The following is a 14,468-nucleotide window of genomic DNA, read 5'->3' on the forward strand; positions in this document are numbered from 1 at the left end:
TGGATGAAATAAAACTTCAGTTGTATTTTACAGCCTTTTAATGAATTCCTAAGAAGCTATGTTGTCTAGTTCCATCAAACCTTTTAAGTTTTACCAGTGCCAGCATTATCGGATACTTGGTTATATGACGTTCATAGAAGTTCATAGATTAGTACTAGGCTAACTGCCCTTTTGGGCCATTTGAAGCCTAGCCAGTTACCCCATGTGAGAATCAAACCCTGCACCTTGTGTCTTTAAGGTAAACACCTTAACCATTATGCTATCCTCCCACCCTACCATTATGCTATCCTCCCACGTGTGCCTCTTGTTTCTGTAGCCCTCTGACATGTGCCTTTGCTTATTGTAAAGTTTAAACAGAATGTCTGCAAGAACATTCAATGTGTCCTGCATCTACAAGGTAACGTCATTGTTTACTGATATGTTACAGTCACAATTTTTAATATGCTTTATGCAAGAAAATATCCTCAACACTTTTGGATTTGGTCTTTGCACTACCACCCACCACTCATGCAGGCTGTATTTTAGAAAGGAATCTTTTGCGCAGTAAGGAAGCTGGCAGAGTTAGTTCAAGTTATTTCATCATGGAAGGTTTGGAAAGGGGGTGTTGTATCAAAGATTCTAACCATGTCAGGAGTACTTGACAGAAACAAGTTGTATTTTCCCTACATTCTAACAATTGGGCTCTATTTATTTTTGTCATTACTGAAAAATGTTTTATACTCCCATCACCACTCTCATAATTTCATGAGGGAGAGACGTACAGTGTAGATTAGTATTTTGCCAAGGAAGTTTGGATAACCATTTGTTTGACATGACATTTTTCTATTTTGATGAAATTGAATGTACACTTTGAGTAAGCTGGGAGCTTGCCCTAAATAGAATAATCTTGTTTAGAACTGATTAAGCGTTGGTATGGGGACTCTCTTGTCCTTGCTTCTTATCTGTAGGTTTACTTGGGAGTCCCCACCTCACCCTACATGATTATCAAGCCTCTCTTTGGCTGCCCTCTAGACCTATTCTCTGTCTTCAGGATGAGAGCCCAGGACCATTCAGTCTCTGTCAAGGCAGTTCCAACCCCTTTTGGGTTCCCTTCATGACTGTGACTTCCACTTCCACTGTAGCTATTGCAGTGGACACCTGCAGTCTTCCATACATGTCAAGTTCCTGGCAATATGTGTTGTACGCGTTTGGAGTGTGGCTGCCATCTTGGCCCATACATCTGCATGCAGTACACTTTAAATTTATTAGGTGTCACCACTGGGGTACCTCCCTCCCCGCGGATGGGCAAGCAGGTGTCTGACACTAGCTTCCACATACCCTACCTTGCACCTCTAGTACCCAATTTGAAAACAGGTTGTTGGAGTCTTAGTTGGTGATGACATGGAGCTCTTTTAAGAAAATAAATTTGAGGTTTTGATTGACATTCAGTCTAATACAGCTTTAGGTTTGGAAACGTATTACAATATTTTTCAAGATTTTTGTGCATTCGTTATTGCTTTAGTAGGGGTTCACACTTTAAGTGAGATATACATACTTGTGTATCAGAGTGACATTCTTCTAACTGCCATGTTGCAGGATCTGGCCTTGGATGTTTGAACATGCCAAGTGTTGGATGTTTGCGTACATTGTCTACATATCATAGTGTTTTTATAGCACTGTATGCAAAAGTCAAGCCTAGCTCAATAAACAGATATATTCATAGAAGCTGGTTACCCAGTTCAGGAATATACATATCCATGTAGAGGTCCTGTTTCGGAAGTGGCTAATAATTAGTCACAGAGGTGGGAGAAAGAGGAAAAAAGTGTTTCTCTTTAGTATAGTACACGTGGTCCATGCAGTCTGAGCTCTGGATATGTGAGGCAAGATATTTATTTTCATACTAGATGTGATGAAGAGCAAAGGTCTTCTGTTTTGAGGGCAACCTACCAGGGGTAAGTTCCCCGGAAGAAGCAGTTTTTCAAGTGGAATTGATTCTAGATCTCCTCTTCTCCTGTCACAAAGAAATTCTTCATTAAGTGACTTGAAATAGGTAGAGCTCTCTTCTTTCTTAATTCCTAACAGTGGTGTTTCACAGAAATTAAGGAGAAAATTATGTAAAGTTGCCTTTTATAAGGAACTTGGTAGTGGTGGTGGGGAAGCAGGATGATAGCTTCACAACACAGCTTCCTGAGAATTCTAATTGACAGTTACCAGCACATATTCAAACCCCAGAGGAAGTTTCTGAAATTTTAAGTGGGAAACCAATTTTTTTTCTTTTCATTGTGTTTTCTGTAGATATGTGGCTCTAGATGTTTATTAAGTGTCTAGCACCAGCAGAAAAGTTTGAGGTTGAGGGATATTCTCATTTTATCAACTTTGACGGTTGCTTGGTAATGGCTCAGTCTTGAGATCAGCTTCTGTAACACATGAAGGCTTAACAGATGCACAGTTATAACCCTTGATAAAAAACACTTGGAATTTTTTTTAAAGATTCTAGTATATCTCAGTTGTGCAAAAAAAAAAAAATTAAAATACTTACATTAGTATATGTGGCTTATGTCTAGCTACACCTGTGCTAGTGGATTGAGCAGATCTAATGAGATACATATGCTGATGCAGGCCATCAGGGCAGAAAAAGAGTTTGTAATTTGGTACTGCCACATGTGTTGACAAGTTTGGTATGGTATGGTGTACATTTAAATGCTGATTCATTGTTAAGAACAAAGGAAATGCCCTGTTCGTAGTTAGAAAATTTAGATTGTGTACCAAAGTCTTGTTTATTAACCACTTTGGTTTTATTACTGTAAAAATGCAGGCTGCAGTCTCAACAGAAAAGAAGCTGTGTCTGTTTAGGGGGTGTTTTGCACAATCTATCTGTAGAATGGAAAAAAGTAACAAAAAGTATGTTAAGTTCTGAAATAGTTAAGTGAAGAAATTCAGCTCATCAAATTTTGTGAAGCTAAAAGAGAACTAACTTGAATAAAATTTATAACCAATGTAAAATAATATGCTAAATTAAAAGAATTGACTATAAAGCCACTCGGTTACATAAACAGTTGTTAGTGTAAACACATTGTATGAGACCAAAGGAGAAAACTGATTAGAAATATAAAAAACAGTATCAGCCAATATACATTAGTACTCTACATCAAACACCATCTGTAGCATACTGAAGGGGAGAACCAAAACAAATCCCACCAACAGACTTATCTTGGACCTTTATTAAGGGAAGTCTGTCTGTCTGTCTATATTTGGGGGGGGGGGGCATGTTGCAGGAAAAAAGTCACACCAACAAAATATATTTTTAATGTGTAACTCTATGATTGTCCAAAACAAGTGTATCCTGCAAGATCGAATTGGCACCGAGGCAGCAAACTGATCACTTTCATCTCCTCAGTAATGCCTAAACTTAAACTTTGTAAAGTTATTTCTAGTTTGTAATTAGGATGAGTAACAATCGAATCTGGGTGCTGCTCAATGATATGTGGGTACAAAGGAAGAACATCTGGGGGCAGGTACCTGAACTAAATGTTGTACAGTTGCCTGATATATGTATATATATTTTTTGTATAAGAATAATTAGGGCATGAATACCATTTTACAAGTAGCTATGGACACCTCATCTTCTAAATGAAGTAAATTGCCAGAACCGGGGATAGGGAGAGTAATGTAAATGGTATCTACATGCAGACAAACCAACTTTTGTATGTATTGTTGAGCAAAATTAGGTAGGTCATGTGACAGAAACCAGTAGATGAACTCTGATCTTATGCAGATTGTATTCTTAAATGGCAGATGTAGCAAGTCTTGCGAAAAAGGAAGTAAAAAATCTCTGAAGCTGGGGTGTGCCTTTTGGATAGCCTTGGTTAGGGAAGGAATACAGCCTCAGACGATCTGCATTCAAACACTGTTTACTCTGAAGGAACTCTAAAATGTTTACCGTTTGGAGCCTGTATGCAGCGTAAAAGGGTAAAATAACATAATTTAAAAAAAACAGTTTACAGACTTTTTGCTACACAAATATGTTTTATGAATATCTAACTCAGAAATGCTTATTACATTTTTGCTATGTTCCAAATGTGTGTTATCTGTGAATACACATGGTATGTGTCATAGTCTGTAGCACAAAAAACTGGGCCAGTTAATAATTACTATGCTTTAAGTAATTATAAGGAAAACAAAATCTCAAAAGAAACAAAGATTCTGTAAGGTATAAATAATTTAAAAACTTTTGTGAATCTTGATTAGAAAGGGACTGGGTATTCACATTACATTTGTGAGTGGGTGCACTATAGACGGAATGCTTTTTAATTAAACACCTTTATTAAGTTACAACATAACAGAAAAGAAAACCAACCATGTTAACATTTTTCCATTTAAGTGATTTGTTTATATTACCTAGTACATTGAAGCATTTAGAAAGTTAATTGTTACAGTGTACTAGTAATTTTCATTCAGTTTATTTTTATTTATTTATTTATTGAGCAGATGCAATTAGTAAAGTCTGTGGACACTTCTTATGTTTACCCTAAGTTGACATCCCTATGGTGAAAGTTTACTAATGATCCTTGGTGGCATTATACTGGGGGAAACGGCAATTATAAAACGTATTAGGAAAAAAAAGAGCAGCTGAAAAAAATTCACAGATAGGAAGAAAATGCTTTTTGGCATTTCCAGTAACTCCTGTCTTTTGGAAAAGTAAAGTTTAGATCTGATGTTGCCAATTTTCATTCTGTCCTTGATTGATGGGTTCGGATCCAAGACATCAAATCTGACTCTGCCGCTGTAAAAGCTGTGGTAACTTAGAACTCTTGAGCTTCTCCATTACACATAATGCACTCTCCCCATTACTTTAGATCGTGTTTGCTGCTATTAGGTGAAAGATGTGGTGATTTCTCTCTTGAGATTTGGGCTAGATGAGTACTTGTTTTTCTAGATTTAAAGCAATAGTTTTCTTTAATCTTTTCCTGTTCTTGTACTAGAGTGCTCTTGATACTATTGTTAGTATCTCTTTCTCCCTTCGCCTTTCTACATTTTATTGTAGATCTTTACTACCTTAGTAGGTAGTCCTCTTTTCTTCCTATTCAAAAAAAAATCCTTTTCTGTCTATATATTCTTTAAATCTTGTTCTCATTGTGGTTGTTGTGCTTGGAGTAGTTGCAGCCATTTGTTTTTCTTTTCCAGTAGATGAACACTCCCACCTAGACTCTTAACCCAACTGTACTACCGCCACTACTAACCAAAGTCAGAATTTGCTAGTTGTCTTTACATACTTTAAAATCTTGTCTGACAGCTTTGTTACTAATATTATAAACTACAAGAAACTATCTTAACTTGCAACATTTACTGTATATACTGTTGATAATCAATATCTTGTTATTGTATTAAAACCAACAACCTGTAATGTTGTTTACTATTGCTGCAACTTTGTATCTCTATTTATCATATACATGATGTGGAGCTTTTCTCCCCGGGCATCCGCTGAAAAAGGACCTGCGTCCAGTCGGAATTTCCCGGTAAACAAATGTAAATAAATAAAATGATGGCTGAAAAAGAAAAACCCCCTGCGGGTTTTAAAAAGTGTGGGAAGTGCAGTTAGAAGATTCCCCCTCTGACTTGCACACTCTCTGCGTTTATTGCCTTGACCCCACCCCTCCATCTGTGAGAGAGCTGCACAGTTTGTCATGCATTCAACCCTCAAGCGTTGGTGGAACTCGGAAACAAATTGATTTTAAAGGGTCTTTTAACTTCTTTTGGTGATGCTGTAGCTGGAGAAACCTCTAAACAGTTGTCACACTCCTCTCTGAGCTCTTCTTCTGTTTCTTCAAAGACCTCTGAGAACTTCAAAAGGACCTTCATTGGATTCTACAGTTTCCTCGGATTCATCTAAGAAGAAGAAAATTAGGCTGTCCGATCTGACCCCCTCGGATCATAGAAAGACAAAAAGTCTGTTGTCAGATCGGACTGTTTCTTCGGATCCGAAGTCTTTGAAAAGTAAGGACAAGGTGCTCCTCATCTGTGGACTCGATCCCATCGAGATTACCTTCTCCCTTACTTTGTAGACTAGATTCTTTTCCAAACAATCCTCTCGCTCTTCTAGAAGCCTCACTGATTTGGAGAGAGTAGTGAGACAAATCCTCTCTGTGCAGAGCCAACCAATTGTTGCTTTGGCTCCTATCCCTTTGTATCAGGGAGCCCATACATCCATGACATCACCTCTTAACTCCTCCTCTGACTCAATCTGTGGCTTTGGAGCCCTTGAATCCAAGTTGTCTAGGCCCATCATCTTCGGATCTGAAGTTTTATTTTATCCTCTGATCTGAAGCTTGTTCTGAGCTCCTCTGTGCTGTTGGATCCGGAGAACACTCGGAGCTAATTCTACCCTGTCAGATCCAAGATGTTTCAGTCGACTTTGAGGGCTTTGAAGCAGTCTCTACACCTGAGAGTTTTTGGCAAGGGGTAGTTCGGATCTGACGTCTGCCTTAGGGTGACTTTTTCCTCGGAGCAGGGAAGGACCAAAGATCAGAAAGCCGTCCTCTCCGATCCGGGTGCCTATCCCTCTCTGGGAAGTTCAGCCTTTAGGTCTTTGGAGAGAGCCCTGTCAGCTACATGACCCAGATGGGTCCTCTCCCCTTGGGTTCTGCATCTACATCACTCCCATCTCTGTGTCATTAGTCTCCGCTAACCCTCCCATAGGGACAGCCGGTACCAAAACTCCAGGACATCCAGTTGGGTATTTCCACCTCTTCCCAGATTATCCCACTGAGGAAATCCCTTGGAAGATGGCATGCAAGAGAAAGCATCTGGATTCTCCTGAATCTGTCACCAATTTTGAGTAGAGCAAAGGGTTGCCCTGGTCATCTCCCTCAGATGTCTCGTTCCAAGACATCCTCGAAATCCTGAAATGGAGAGGTGGCTAGAAGCCCAGCAACCCTTCGTTGGAGGGATCTGTGCTCCTGGATGTGTTTGGTACTGGCCCATCTACTACTTATGTGATTCCGCATGCTGACAAGCTCCTCAAATTGGTCTTGTGGCAGGCATGGAAGGAGCCTGACACCATTGAGTTCAATCTAAGGAATCCTGATAAAATTATGACCCCTCTGGAAGACCAGTAGTTCTGGTCCAAGGCCCCCCCCCCCCCGTGTTGATGCCATGGTTGTAGTGGCGGTCACCAGAAAGGAACTAGCTGACAAAAGTTCCTCTGTTCACCCCCCGACAAAGATTCAAGGTCGATGGACAGGTTTGGGAAGTGTGTCTATGCTTCAGGGACCTTTGCCTTGAGGTCTCTGAGCTATTTGGCACATTTCACCAGACTACAGAGGGATCTGATTAAGGTAGTCTTGCAGGAATGGTGTCTGAGGAGGTGAAGGACTCTGTCACTTCACAGCTTGTCACCCTACAATCTGTATCAAACACCTCCATGAGGCTTATTTCCATTGTGGCACAAGGAACCTCAAAGGCAGTGGCTTCGGGTGTAGCCATTAGGAGACACGCCTGGATCCGTAGGTGTGACTTCAAGGAGCCTTTCAAGTCTACGTTTGTCAATGCTCCTTTTAACGGCACCTCTGTTTTTGACTCCCAGTGAAAGATGCGTTGTGCAGGTGTGAGAAAGATGGAAAGACCTTTTCTGCCATGGGCGTACATTTTTACACCCCCCCAGAGATCCGTTTCGAGGAGTCACCAAGGTGGTGGAAAGGTGTGGTTCAAGAAATCACAAAGATGTTTCCAAGACGCATGTAGAGGGTCTTCCCTCCAGAAGGTGGAAGAAATTCAAAATGGTAGTCGCAGCCCTCGTGGCAGAGGAGGCCCATAACATCAAGGGTCCAGTGAACTATTCTTTGGCAAACCCTTCCAGCGCTCCTGAACGGAGGCTAAATTGTCCCCCTCTGGAGGCAATCAGAGGTCATTTGTCCATGCACCAGAGGGCCTGGATAGAGATAAAAGATACATGGGTGCAGAGGATCATGTCCAGAGACTATATAATTAAATTTTCCCTTCCTCCTCCAGATTCCAGGAAAATCCCCAATGTTCCACCCAGTCAAAGGGATCAAGCAGCCATTCAAATACAAAAGAGTAATCCAAGAGGTCCCCCCAGACCAGAGAGGATCTAGAACTTAAGATTCTTTTTAGTGCCAAATAAAACAGGGGGCTGGAGGCTAATTATGGATCTCAGCAGTCTGAACAGATTTGTTCAAAAGACAAAGTTCCAGATGATTATGGTTCAGTCCATTCTTCCATTTTTTAGAAAATGACGACTGGATGTGCTCAATAGAAATCTAGAATGTGTACTATCGTATAAAAAAAACCCAGTGATCTAGGAGATTCTTGCTCTTCCAGCTAGGAGCCAGTCATTATCAGTTCAGTTCTCGCCACAGCCCCCAGAATGTTCACCAAATGTATGGCAGTGATAGCAGCTCACTTGAGACTGCAAGGATTCCATGCATTTCCATACTTAGATGACTGGCTCATTACCGCTCGGACCAGGCATTCTCTCATAATGGCAAGAGAAGAAGTCATCCATGCTTGCACAGTGTTAGGAATAACCATAAATTTCAAGAAGTCAAATCTAGAGCCAACTCAAGTCCTGGAATTCATAGGAGCGCTACCCACACAAGGTCAACATTAGCCTCCCTTCCCCTTTCCGAAGTTCAAACTTTAAGGTCACAAGTCAACAAGATACTTTGCAGTACCACAGTCTCTGCTCCCCTAGTTGTACAAGCTCTAGGATCAATGGCAGCAGCGATAATCCTTGTTCCGCTAGCCAGGTTTCACATGAGGACTCTCCAGTGGATGTTAGCATCTCAGTAGTAGATTCTTTAATTACTCTTCTTCACTCCAGTATGAATTACCAATTCGTGCAAGAGAAGCCTGATGTGGTGGATCCATTTGGAACAACTGCTACAAGGCCATCCATTTGTCCCATCACAGCAGGCCATGGTGACCATGGACATTTTCCAGCTAGGGTGGGGAGGGGGCATTACCTGGGAAAGACAGTCAGACATGTGGTCCCCCAAAGAGGCCCATTTGCATATCAACGTACTGGAGTTGAGAGCAGTGCTTTTAGCATTGCAAGCCTTTCAGGATGCTGTCCTGTCAGGAACAATTGCAATAAAAACAGACAATATGTCAGTGGTTTGGTACATCAACAAACAAGGAGGAACCATATCGTACCCACTATGTCGAGAAGCACTAAGGGTGTGGCAATGGGCAATATCTTCCAACCACTTTCTCTTAGCAATGCACATTCCGGGGATGTCCAGAGTGCTAGCAGACAAGCTGAGCAGGTGCATTCTGTTACCTCACGAATGGTCCCTCGACTAGAAAGATGCGGAACAAATTTTCTGCAAGTAGGACCAGCCTTGCTGTGATATCTTTGCATCTCTCCTAAACAACAAATGTAACAGCTATTTTGTCCTAATCCCCCGACAGGGGTGTCACTGTGGGATGCTCTTCTCCACGATTGCCCCCCAGATTACTTTACTCATATTCCCCTAATTCTAAAGTTCCTTCAGAGAGCTGTCAGTTTGAAGACCAAGGCCATTCTCATTGCACCATTTTGGCCTTGACAGATTTGGTTTCCTTTCCTCTGGCCTCATTTAATTCCCCAACCCTGGATTCTGGACCCAGCTCCAGATCTCCTGTCTCATCCGATGGGCATGTGTAGATGAGAGTGTGTGTATGTACCTTTTAAGAAGCATTTCCAGATGTAAGCACGTGCATATAAATAGTGAGCACATGCAAGCAGCAGTGCCATTTTGCGAGAACAGCCAGAGTGTTAACATGTATGAGTGTGATAGTCTGTTTATAAATTTATTTAAGTTTAATTTACAAAGCCTCATTTCTGATGTTTGTGTGAATAAAGCTGCTTGAACTGAAGCCACGAATGTTCATCTGTTTTATCTTGACCAGACAAGCAACATGGTGCCATAACCAGGATCAAAAGAGCAACTTCTTCAAGCCATGAGGTGCAGAGTTGAAGGTGAAGGCAGATTAAGCTGGTTGAGCGAAACAGAGCTCAGACAAACAAAAAATGGGTCAGAAACAAGCTAAATGTAAAGAAAACTGCACAAATGATTTATTTGGCAAAGAAAATGAAACTGTGCATTTATAAGGCACAAAACGCATTATTAATCAAACGAGTAGCACAAAACGTATTATTAATCAAATGAAAGGCACATACCGCATTGTTAATGAATATAACTAGCAGAGATATTCATATGGGGCTCAGAATTACCCTTGGTTTGCATAATGATCATGTTTAAAGTAAAATGGGCACAAGAAAAGTATAATGAGCATGATAAGAGATTAAAAGGGCATAAGAAGTACAATAAAAGGGCAAATTAAGCTTAAAGAGCAAGGCAACTGCATGTCCTTTAGTAAAAGACCATGTTTTGGCACAAACTACTATTTTGCATTGACCAAAACCATTCAAAGCATAACTAGAGTTGTTCGAACTATCTCAGAGTGTGCAAAGTGTTTGCAGAGTGTGTGCCTTATTACAGTGCAGTTATTTCAGAGAGTTTGCTCTGTGCAAAGTATAGTTATCTTACAAGTTGCAGTCAAAGTACAACCATTTCGAAAAGTTTGTGCTGTGTACATTTATTCACAGAGTGCCACCATTTCAAATTGTTGTTTTTTTTTTACATTGTGCAGGGTTATTTCGCTAAAGTACAGCCATTTTAAAAAGTTCTTGTGCTGGCTGTGTACAATTTATTTGCAAAGTGAAGTGTTTCTTACTCTTAGCTTTTTCCACTGTGTACAGTTTATTCTCAAAATACTGTAATTTCGAAGTATTTCTTACACTAAGTAGTTTCACAAAGTACAGTGATTTCAGTGTTCTTGTGCTACAGAGACTTATTTGGCAAAGTACAGTTATTTCAAAGAGTTTATTGTGCATAATTACAAGTATTGGCATAAAGTTCTGGGATATATATATTTGTGTGTATATGTTTTACATAATTTCAAACACCTTCACTACTGTGTGCTGATATGGCAGAGGCATTTCATTGACCAGATCCACTTGTGTTTGATCATAAAATAACAGAAAACTGGAGAGTATGTGTGCAGGAATACAATATTTTCATACAAGCAGCTTTTTCCGACAAAGATTCACGTACAAGGGCATTCATATTACTTAACTTAGCTGGGTCAGAAGCCATTGAAAGAGAGCATTCATATGTGTATGCACCAGAAGTATATGCAGGAGAGAGGAAAACTGTCATATTGTGGTACTGGCTGAATCAAGGGAGGACCCTGAGTGCTTAAAATGTAAATTTAGAGAAATGTGTGACCCCCAGATAAATGTTGCATTAGAAAAGCACTTATTTTATACAAGAGACCAAAAGCCAGGTGAAACGTTTACAGCTTATATCACTGACTTGAGAAATATAGCTAAAACATGCAGATTTGGTGACTTGAAAGATAAGTTAATGAATGACAGGCATGTGTGTGGTGTTGATAGTGCTGCAGTCAGAAAAATGTTGCTTCTTGACAGTGATTTAACGTTATGCAAAGCCACAGATATTTGTCAAAATGAGCTCACAGAAAGGCACACAAGTATGCTTGCAAGTGATAAAACCATGATTGCAGCAGCCTCAAGAGCAAACGTAGACAGCATGCAACACATGGCAAGCAGAAACTGGCCTAAGCACATGGCAGCAGCAACCCCTGCAGGTTTGGCAGGGAGACCCCATAGCTTTCTAGCAGGTTCCAAGACTAGCTTGGTAAAAAGGGCATGCTCAGTGCAGTATAAGGGTGAAACAGCAAAATACAAGTCCACTTTTATTGTTAACTGTTGTAATTGTGGTGCCAGTCATGAGTCTAAAAGAGACAAGTGCTTAGCATTTGGTCAGCAATGCCACAAGTGTAAAAAAAAAATGGACCCATTTTCAAAAGTTTTGTAAATTAAACAAGCCTCATTCAGTTATTGTGAAAGGTCACTGAAAAAAGCAATTTGATCATATAAAGACTGCAACCCTACTTTGTATGTAGATGGTGTATCAGTGGTTGGTGAAAGGGCTAATGCAGTAGATTTGTTGGCAAAGAATGTAGCATTTTGTACTGTCCTTATCAATGGCAAGCCCACAAAGCTCAAAGTAGACACTGGTTCAAAGTGTGATGTAATGTCAGCAGAAACATTTTCTAAAGTGAGGGCCAGTGAGCAACTTAATTTGAGCAATTGTGCGAAGCTTGTTACTTATGGAGGTGAAGAGATTCAAACTTTCATGCTATTCGGCTTGTAACAGTTACAGCTTGCAATTTTATGTAGTCTGAAGACCTGTGCAGTCATTATTAGGTCTCGGAGACAGTTTAAGAATGAAACTGCTTTCTTTTAACAAAGAAGTATATCATGTAAGCACATGTCCCAGTTCCAGCTTTACTGATGCAATTTTCTCAGAGTATGCTGATGTGTTTGTTAACAAGCTAATCAAACTTCCAGTTGTGTACTCCATGAAAGTAGACCCAGAGGTCAGTCCAGTAGTCAGAGCAGCAAGAATAGTTCCAATAGCTATGCAGGACAAAGTCAAGGTCCAGTTAGACAAAATGGTACAGCAAGGTGTGATTTATGCAGTCACAGAACCAACTGAGTGGGTGTCTTCCATGGTAGCTGCTCATAAGAAAAATTCAGATGAAATCATAATATCCATTGACCCAAGAGACTTGACCAAGGTATTAAAAAGACCTCATCATCCTATGCGTACAGTCAAGGAGATTGCAACCCTCAAGCCAAATGCCACTTTTTTTTCTGTCTTAGATACAAAGAGTTCATTTTAGCAAAGTAATGCTTAATTGCAAATCTTCACTACTGACTACATTCAATACCCCATTTGGTAGATACAGATGCCTCAGGATGCCTGTTAGAATAAATTCTGCCAGTGAAGTCTTTCGGCGTGAAATGGAGCAAAGTTTTTCAGGCTACCCGTGCGCAGTAATAGTTAATGATTTATTGGTTGGAGGTAAGCATCACAAAAGTCCCAATGTCTGTGGCAGAAGTTGCACAAGAAAAAATTAACTACCAAACGCACTTTTGCAGGAACTGGAAATAACTACATTTCCAAGCAGAAACGGTGTCAAAAAATGTATTCTCCACTTTCATCCAAGCAGGACTTCATCAGAATAATTAGTAACTTGATATAACCCTAAACAACGAATAAAAATCAGTAGAAATACCTATTAACTTAAAGTAAAATACACCTCCTATAAAACTATTTATACAAAACACTACACTTAGAATATCATACAACTCACTTTATTTGGAAACAAATATTCTTCTGTTCTTTTAAAAAAACATGATGTTAATCACTTCATTAAGACCAGGGGACATGTCTGCTCCTGCCTTTAGTTGCCATAAAGCCTCTTTTTTTGTTCCACCTTGGTCTTAAAATCCCCTTCTCTTTTGTTCAACAATAGTGAATAAAAATTTCTTATGTAAAATACAGTTTTTGGTGTGTTCAAACAATGCATTGTTTTCATTTTTAACGTTGGTAGTCATATCTGTGTAATGGGCATTACATCCAGAACACACACTTTTCTGTAAACAATCCCTTGTGTTTTACAAAAAAAACTCCTGGGATATGACTAACCTTGTTAAAATGTTCAAGGCTTAAGTAGGGTCCTTTCAAAATATACCTACAAATACTGCAACTCCCACATTTCTACATATCCCTTTTTCTATTAGCCATTTGAAGCCCACAATTCACTAGCTTATTTGTATACAACATATTATTTAAATTCCACATGTTTCTGTATACAAACTTTGGAGTAGATCCAATGCATTCTATCAGATCTGAATTACCCTCTAAAATTCTCCAGTTATTTTCAATGACTGCTCTTATGGACTTAGAATCTACATTCATATCCAAACAGCAAATAGCCGTTGAATTCCCACTGTGAATCTCATCTTTTAACTGCAGGGGTTGCATTAAAATAGCAGAAAAATCAGTGTTTGAGGTTCTAAAACTTTTTTGTTATAACCTCGGTTTAAAAACATTAACATAATGCTCAGTTTGACGAAGAGATAGATCTTATTATCTGTAGATAACCTGGAGGCCCTAATAAACTGCCCCCTAGGTGTGTTCACCTTTATAAAATAAGGATGATTGCTCCCAAATGAAGGTAATTATTGCTAAAATGTCTTTTCAGTGAATACTACTATCAACACATCCAGTAATAAAATTCCATTCTAAAATAACATCCAAAAAACTCACATTTAAGTCAGCTTGGTCTAAAGTAAACTTAAAAAAAGGTTCGTCATCAATCAAATTGCTTGAATCTATTTGATTTCCTTCAACAATAATAAACAAATCATCTACAAAATAATTGTAATACACTATTTCGTACTTGCTCTTAAGCTCCAGAATTGTATGCTCCCACCAGCCTAATACTAAATTGGCAAAAGCTGGGGCAGCAGCTGAACCCATTGCTACACCTTTGAGTTGTTTATAAATCTTACTGTTGAACATAAAGTAATTGTCTAAAAGGACTTCCAG

General features: G+C 39.5%; 1 protein-coding gene across 2 annotated transcripts in view; it reads left to right on the forward strand.

The window, feature by feature from the left end:
* Positions 1–14,468, forward strand: part of PHOSPHO2 (phosphatase, orphan 2) — a 136,184-nt gene that overhangs the window by 88,140 nt on the left and 33,576 nt on the right. The window contains exon 1 of one of the 2 annotated variants that reach the window (XM_044075496.1): positions 3,868–3,948. The exons of the other annotated variant lie outside the window; for it this stretch is intronic. The gene's annotated coding sequence lies outside the window, so the exon portion shown is untranslated. Of the gene's footprint in view, positions 1–3,867; positions 3,949–14,468 lie in introns of those variants that run through there. 2 annotated transcript variants of the gene reach the window in all.

Source organism: Protopterus annectens, chromosome 6.part1 (assembly GCF_019279795.1).
Source record: "Protopterus annectens isolate FY-2018-M chromosome 6.part1, PAN1.0, whole genome shotgun sequence".
Lineage (NCBI taxonomy): Eukaryota > Metazoa > Chordata > Ceratodontiformes > Protopteridae > Protopterus > Protopterus annectens.